Source organism: Diprion similis, chromosome 12 (genome assembly GCF_021155765.1).
Source record: "Diprion similis isolate iyDipSimi1 chromosome 12, iyDipSimi1.1, whole genome shotgun sequence".
Taxonomy (NCBI): Eukaryota; Metazoa; Arthropoda; class Insecta; order Hymenoptera; family Diprionidae; genus Diprion; species Diprion similis.
Window position 1 is genome coordinate 5769254 of NC_060116.1, and position 7206 is coordinate 5776459.

Consider the following 7206-nt stretch of genomic DNA (forward strand, 5'->3'; position numbering starts at 1 on the left):
TAGATTATACTACCAGCGTGAAAAATTACCGAGCAATAATTCCTCCGGCACTTAAATAAGACGAAGGTTACCGAAGAGCTTCGTTTTGCAGGAATGTTCAACCTTTCCGAGATTTTCGATATTTCCCATAACCTTCTCCTTGAAATCAGTCGAGTCTAGACTAAGGATTTTTAACTTGATAATGCTGTAATGGGGGGTGTACGGGGGATGTTCGACCCTTTTCATACTGCAATTATATCCATCATTGGAGTAATAAATGTTTGGAAAATGAGGTACACGGTCAGTGGAGAATGTTCATTTGTAGGCTGTTTGCATTTGAAAGCAACATTTTTTTTCTACAGTTTTAACCTGAAAAAAGATTATTTTCAGTCTCGGAAATCAAATTTTTTCCATTTAAATAACACGGAAAAGATCAAATTTTTTTTTTCATAATTATTACCAATCAGTCGAATTAATTTAATGAATCGGAATTGACTCGGGAAGCTTTTTGTAAAGAATGAAATTTTTTACAAAATTGTCATTTCAATCTTTGTTGAATAGCCAATAGTTCAGCCACTAACAACGCTTAATAAGATAAATTTTTACATAAAACTGATTTTCAAGCCCAGGTTTATAACTTTTAAACCGTTTAAGCTACAGATTTGACTCAATGCACAATTTTGTCCAGAATTTAACTCTCTACGAATAGCTTCCAGTATCAAGTCCGTATCATTGGATGCGACTGAGGTGTAACAATTTGACTGAAGATAACGACATCTCCACCGTGTTATTTGTTCATAAAAATTCTGACAATGAGAATGATTTTTAGAGAATTTAATATTGACTTCAAGGGATATCATGACGTGAAAATTCTTTTCTAACATTATTTACCACAAGTTTTTCAGGTTAGCGATAAGAAAACAAGATGTTTTTTTTTTTTCAAAGGAAATGCCATGTTCGTAAATCATTAAGGGATCCCCTCGAGTATCCGCGGATTTCCTTTCAGTCTAAATTCAGTGTAAAAATGCTGCAGCAGTGAAGTCGATGCGGCGATTTCATGTTTCCTCGATATGGAAAGGGTTGGGGTTGATTATCAACTTAATACAAGATTAAAATCGAAGGAAATTATACGGGAAGAAGACGAGTGAGATGAAAAGTTTATGCCGAGCGTGAATGAGGGAATGTGTGAAACACGTTGTTTATTAATCATTATTATTATTTTATTTTTTTTTATTTTTTTTTTTATTGCGATTATTATTGATATAAAATTTTTGCGTAATATCCAAGGTATCATGAATATACGAGATTCTTACGAGATTTAGTTAGTTTCTTAACAACGATTCGCAAACACTTTCGTTGAAACTGTACATAAAGTATAGAATATAAAATATAGCGTAATCACAGATTATATAATGTAATAACGATTTTTCAATGTCCTTTTAAGATGTAAGCATACCTAAAATACCAACCTACCCTATACATAAAAACTTAGGCGAGTTAACTATTTTCATTTCTGTGCTTTTTCTAACGGCGATACCGAAGCGCGGCGAAAGAGATATAAAAATGAAAAAGAAAATGGAAAAAAGAAAAGTAAGCGATTCGAGTCTCGCGATTTCGAGATTTCGAATTCCTCGAGTCTGTCCAGTTGGAAAAAAAAAAAATCTGTCTATATTGGTGTCATTTTTCGATATCTGTCTAATCAATATGTAAATCGACATTAGAACCGTGCGAAAATATGTCACGGTATATCCTGTTTGCACCAAAACCAAGATCTCAACACCTGATGCCGAATTTTACGATTTTTTTTTTTTTTATTACATAGAAAAGGAGAATTAATATGTAAAATGAAATACTTTGACGTCGATTCGCGCGCGTTCTTCCTCGCGAAATTACACGCGAAATGTTCCTAAAGAATGAAGAAAGAAAAAAAAGAGAGGAAACAAAAAAAAAAAAAAAAAAAACTTGTAACATATCAAAGGAGATGATGAAATAAGAGAAAACGAAGAAAAGAAACCAAAAATAAAAAAGAAAAAAAAAACATAAAAAAAAAAGAAAAGTAATGAAAAGCAACTAATTAAATAAAACAAAATAAGTAAAAAGATTTAAAAAAATTGGGTGGATCATACGCGTTTAAGAGGAGCATGTGTAATTAAATTTAAGCAAGAGTTACGTAATGTACGTATGTGTTGTACATAGCCTAAATAAAAATTACGTTTAAAAATAATACCAAAGCTACAATATGTAATATGTATCATGTACAATTGAATTTTCATTCACTGTAAACGAGGATTATGTATAATAAGCACGTATGTAAGAATTTCATTGTTTTCTTCACTCAAGTGCAATCTGAATGATTTCTGCAGCCATATACATACATATAAGATGTTGCAGAAAGTTAATAACCGTCAACCATATTCCAATTCAAATCAATTGACACCAATTCTGTTTAACGCTGACTTTACTCAAACTTTGGATAATTCGATGCAATTAACAGACTGGACGATCGTGAATATATTGCGATATGTCTCGATCTCGGCTTCAAGAAATCCGTACGAAAATACTTCGTATCATATGATATTGGGATGGGTAAATCGACAGAATCAACATATATATTATACCATTAATTGGGAATGATAAATTGGCAGAAAAATAAGCTCAGACTTGAAATTTATTTAGAGTGGCGGTGTTGAAATTTGTGATAAATATTCCGAACAATTTCAAAAATCACAAAGACTCGATAAAACTCGGGGATCGGGTTAATCGATATTCCTCTACACAGGCGCCAAGCACGCATTCGAGTAAAATAAGCTCAAGCAGTGGCGGGGAAAAGAATAAAAAAGTCGAGGAATATTTAGCTCGCTAATATCGCCAGTGCAATAGCATATTAACCTTCGAATGGAATAAATAGCAAACGTTCAATGACCAAGGAGAGATCGGCGATACGAGTAGTGAGATAAATAGCACCGAGACACGGTTAGGAGAAACTGCATCAATTAGCCTTTGTAATACGTAAAATAATTCCGATACATTCTGGATTGGAAAAAATTGCGTAGTCATGCAGCTGCACGAAGACGTGCACTTTGCCATAAACGAGACATAAAATGAAACGAAATGCGATGCGGAATTGTTATACATATAAGTATCGAACGATACGTCAGTGTCACGGTACGGCGGCTTCTTACATTTATAGTTTGAAAATGAAAATACAGTGTTTCGATAAGATAAGGCGATTTGTTTCTTTTATGAAAAAAACTATATACAAGATAATCATTACTATTATACAGCAGAGTGTAGAAACCGAACTTGTTTACCGGTACCCACGCAGTGATGATAAATTTATAAGTCAGCACAGCTATAACGACACGTGTACAAATTGCTGGGTTCATGAATGATCGGCGTATATCGTGTGTGTATACGAGAGATAAGCCGGGCAGAAAACAGAGTCCATGAGGAGAAACGTAAGCTGTATGCTCTTTATACTTTGAAGGGGTCTTTCGCTGTATTTCGTATTACTTGCATTCTACAGAGCGATTAGGAGAGATTAATATGACAAAGAAATTTCACCTCGATTACGAGATTTCTCATGATTTCCAAGATTTCGGACGACTTCTTAAGATCGCAAAGATATTTCTGTGATCCTAAATGATTACCAATGCGGAATTTTACTTTAGTATTAAAGATTTCAGCGTCATTTCGGAGATTACAAAACCATTTCGAATGATATTGAAACCTCGATCGCTTCGGTGAAGAATATTTCCTGAACCAATAACGTCAACCTCAAGTATCAATCGCGAGAGAAAATATTTCTAATACAATAATCAACTAACGGGGTGAGACGAGCACAATATACGTAGAAGATAGTAAATAAGTGTGAACGTCGCACCTGCTGCTGCATGGCGATAAGTTTGATCACGTGAATAGCTTATATTCCGTGAGACTGGATTGTTCTGCATTATTAACGTGTTTACGATTCAGAATGAGTGTAGGTATATATAACGATTTACCCTAAGTACCCACGTTGTTATTTACCAAAGGGTAAATTTGAGCGGCGAAGACCAGCAGGCAAATATAGTCACATGCCCAAACGGCGTTTCGAATCGTAACCCTTTCATTGTCAGTCATAGGAGGGTTTCGCGTGAAAATTACACCTGCAGCTGCAACGTGCGAGTTGTTTGCACCTGCACCATATTCTGCACGAAGTGGTGCGAACTTCCGCTTTTTCCAATACGCGCTATACCTTGTACCACATATGTACAAGGTATACGTTTGTGTGTAGGGAAGACCATCCGGGCAAAGGCGTAAGCACTAAAGGTCGGACAATTCAATTAAGTGGAAATCGATAAGTAATAAACGCCGTGGAAAATATTGCTGGGCTGAGGAGAAAAGCGAACGAATTAAGGACGAGAGAGGCTGGACACACTAACCTATAGTACGTCCAACGTATAATAATCCCCTTTAATAATTTCCTTTTCTCCGGATTAGTCAATTAACCCTTTGAGTCACACGTTATTCCGCGTAGTTGAATTTTATAATAAGATTGTATTCTGTGGTTTTAGGCGTCGCTGATTACGAAAATTCAAGATGGTGGATCCAATGTGGTGGACGAAAATTTTTAATTTACTTCACAAATACTCTATGCAGAGGTTCTTGGAGTCGCTGTGCTGAATTTCCAAAACCTGATTTCAGATTCGAATTCAGCGATCCCAAAAACCCGGGGACAGAGTTTCTCCTGTGGATTCGAATTTCAAATTTTCTTCCACAATCTTGTCTTTTTAAAATCCCATTTCAGATATGAACTATTCCTTTAAATTTCACGATCTTTTTCCATCAATTTGTTTCTGAAAATAATAATTTACATTATATCGCAATAAATACTTTTGAGTATTGAAAGTCTCTCAGTTCTCTAAATATCAAAAGAAAAAAAAAAATTCATTTAAATTATGCAGGTGGTAAGAATACTAATCACTATGCCTTGAATGGTTAACGTCATAAGCGTAGAGTAAATTAGTACGTTACATGGCGGTCGCATTATTTCGTAAAAATTTTTTCGAGCGAGTAATTCGTTTTCTGAATGATTGAAAAATAAGAATTTTTGGTCAAATTGACCCCAAGGGTTTCGTACACCGTATCTAATTTGTAAATTTTACTCATCAATATTGCTCGTCAAAGGATGAAAAAGTCGAGTGTCTCGCAAAAACTCCAGAGCGTTATACCGAAGGAGAATATATAAATATTCATTATATTTTGCATCATGCACAAATATGACATTGACACTGTTTGACCGGTGCAGTGAGCAATTTTTTTCTCGTCTGCTTTTTTGTGATCCTAAAAAACTTACAAACCGCAAAAATGATGCTATTCCTGCAGCGAATAGTGAAATCGAAAATTGCGAACGAAACTCCGATCGGTATTACGATTGTTGATTTATTCAAAAACTCTATTCTTGGCAACAGAGTTTATCATCACTTCGAGGCTCTCCGAATACCTTAAGAAAAAATCGACGCCATGTATTTGATGGCGATGTGTAGATACATTACATGCAATTTAGGATGTGGAAAAAACAGCTACAAGCGTTGATCATTTGAAGTTTCTGTAACTAGCTGGCAAGGTTTGATATTGTACAAGCCCAATTTGCGTCTTTGAAGTTGGAAGCCTTCCGAGGGGAAAAGAAGCTACGTCAAGAGAAGAGAGTCTCGCAAAAATCTTCTCTTTCTTGTCTGGCTATAATAAAGTATCCGGAAGCTAGTCGCGGCGTCGTTTCAACTCCCACGTTGACAAGAAATTATGAATTACTGTCTAGACACACAATCCGTACGCCATATCACGTCCAAAAAGAGTTGCCACAGCGTGTTTCGAGTCTACGCATCAAGAACCACCGGTGTAAGACACTATCGTGTTTCTCTATGCTCGTAGAGAGAATGGCTAGCGTAAAGTCTCGACCTACGTAATTTCTTGGGAATAATGACTTCCGTTGTTTACGCGTAGAATCTGCAGCTTGCCGGCCAACTTTCATTTCATTTTTCAACGTTTTCGTGTTTTTTTTTTTTTTTTTTTTTTTTACACTTTCCAGCTGGCTCGACTCTTTCACTTTAACAGAGTTGAACCGAACCTGCATGCAATGGAAAGGGGTGGGGGTGGGGGTGGGGGAGGTAATTCATTCGCACGTACCAATTAGCTACGCGATGTTATATTTTGCAAATACATCGTAAATGCTGACGAACTCGATTTGCGCGAAAATGCTTTGCGAATATATTTTCATACATACACAAAAGTCAGCATTATTCGATTGATTGTTTGGAAAGAATGTGTCAAGAATTGTGAAACATTATTTAAAGCTATTGCGACGTAGGACGATGCGTAATTTTGAGATAGCTCGTGTTTATCGTAAACAAGCTCATTGATGTATAATATATGAAGTTAAAAAATACGCTCTATTATCAGCGTCCGGAGCGATCATACGGTTGAGATAACAACGTAGCTGAATATTATGTATAGTCATCCTACACGAGCTCGATGATTAATGTTGTACAGAGAAGTAAAAGAAATAGTCATGAATTGGAGATAAAAAATATTCTCCCGTACGTCGTGGAGCATAAATAACCTGCAATAATTAACTCGGTAAACAAAGATTACGTTATACGCTTCTATACCTACGTTAAGGTGCAAGACTTGTCAGTTGTAAGAATTCGACCATAATCAAGGACCAATGGTAAGGTGAAAATATTGTTTTTTAGATAAATTTTAGATCACTTTTTGTCTCATACGTAAGCAGCGACGCTCCTCTCTGCTGACGATTAAGTAAACGCCCACGACCGTCTGTCCTACAGGTATACCCATTACCCATAACAGCGTATACTTCACCTTGAATGTGGTAACCTAGGAGGATGAAACCCAAGCTCGGATACACGCGGGATGAGGGCTGATGCCAGAGTCGAGAAGCGAGGTCACGGGTGAAAAGGGCAGGTGGGCATATCGCGTTGCGAGTCCTCGTCCTGTTTTCTGCTCCTTCTGAAAACCAAAATCACTGCTTTACTCAACGAAGCGATAAGCAAGAAGTGCAAGAAGATTCTAAACTTGTACAACGAAGCTGTAGGTATTTAAGCATCGAACAATAAGCGTTACTTTCAACCCAGTCTACAATTTTCATCCCGACGATATTTCGAGAACAAATGTGCCGATTTCGATTATTTTTGGCTCGATCAATCGCGTAGTTTTCGACTTATTTAA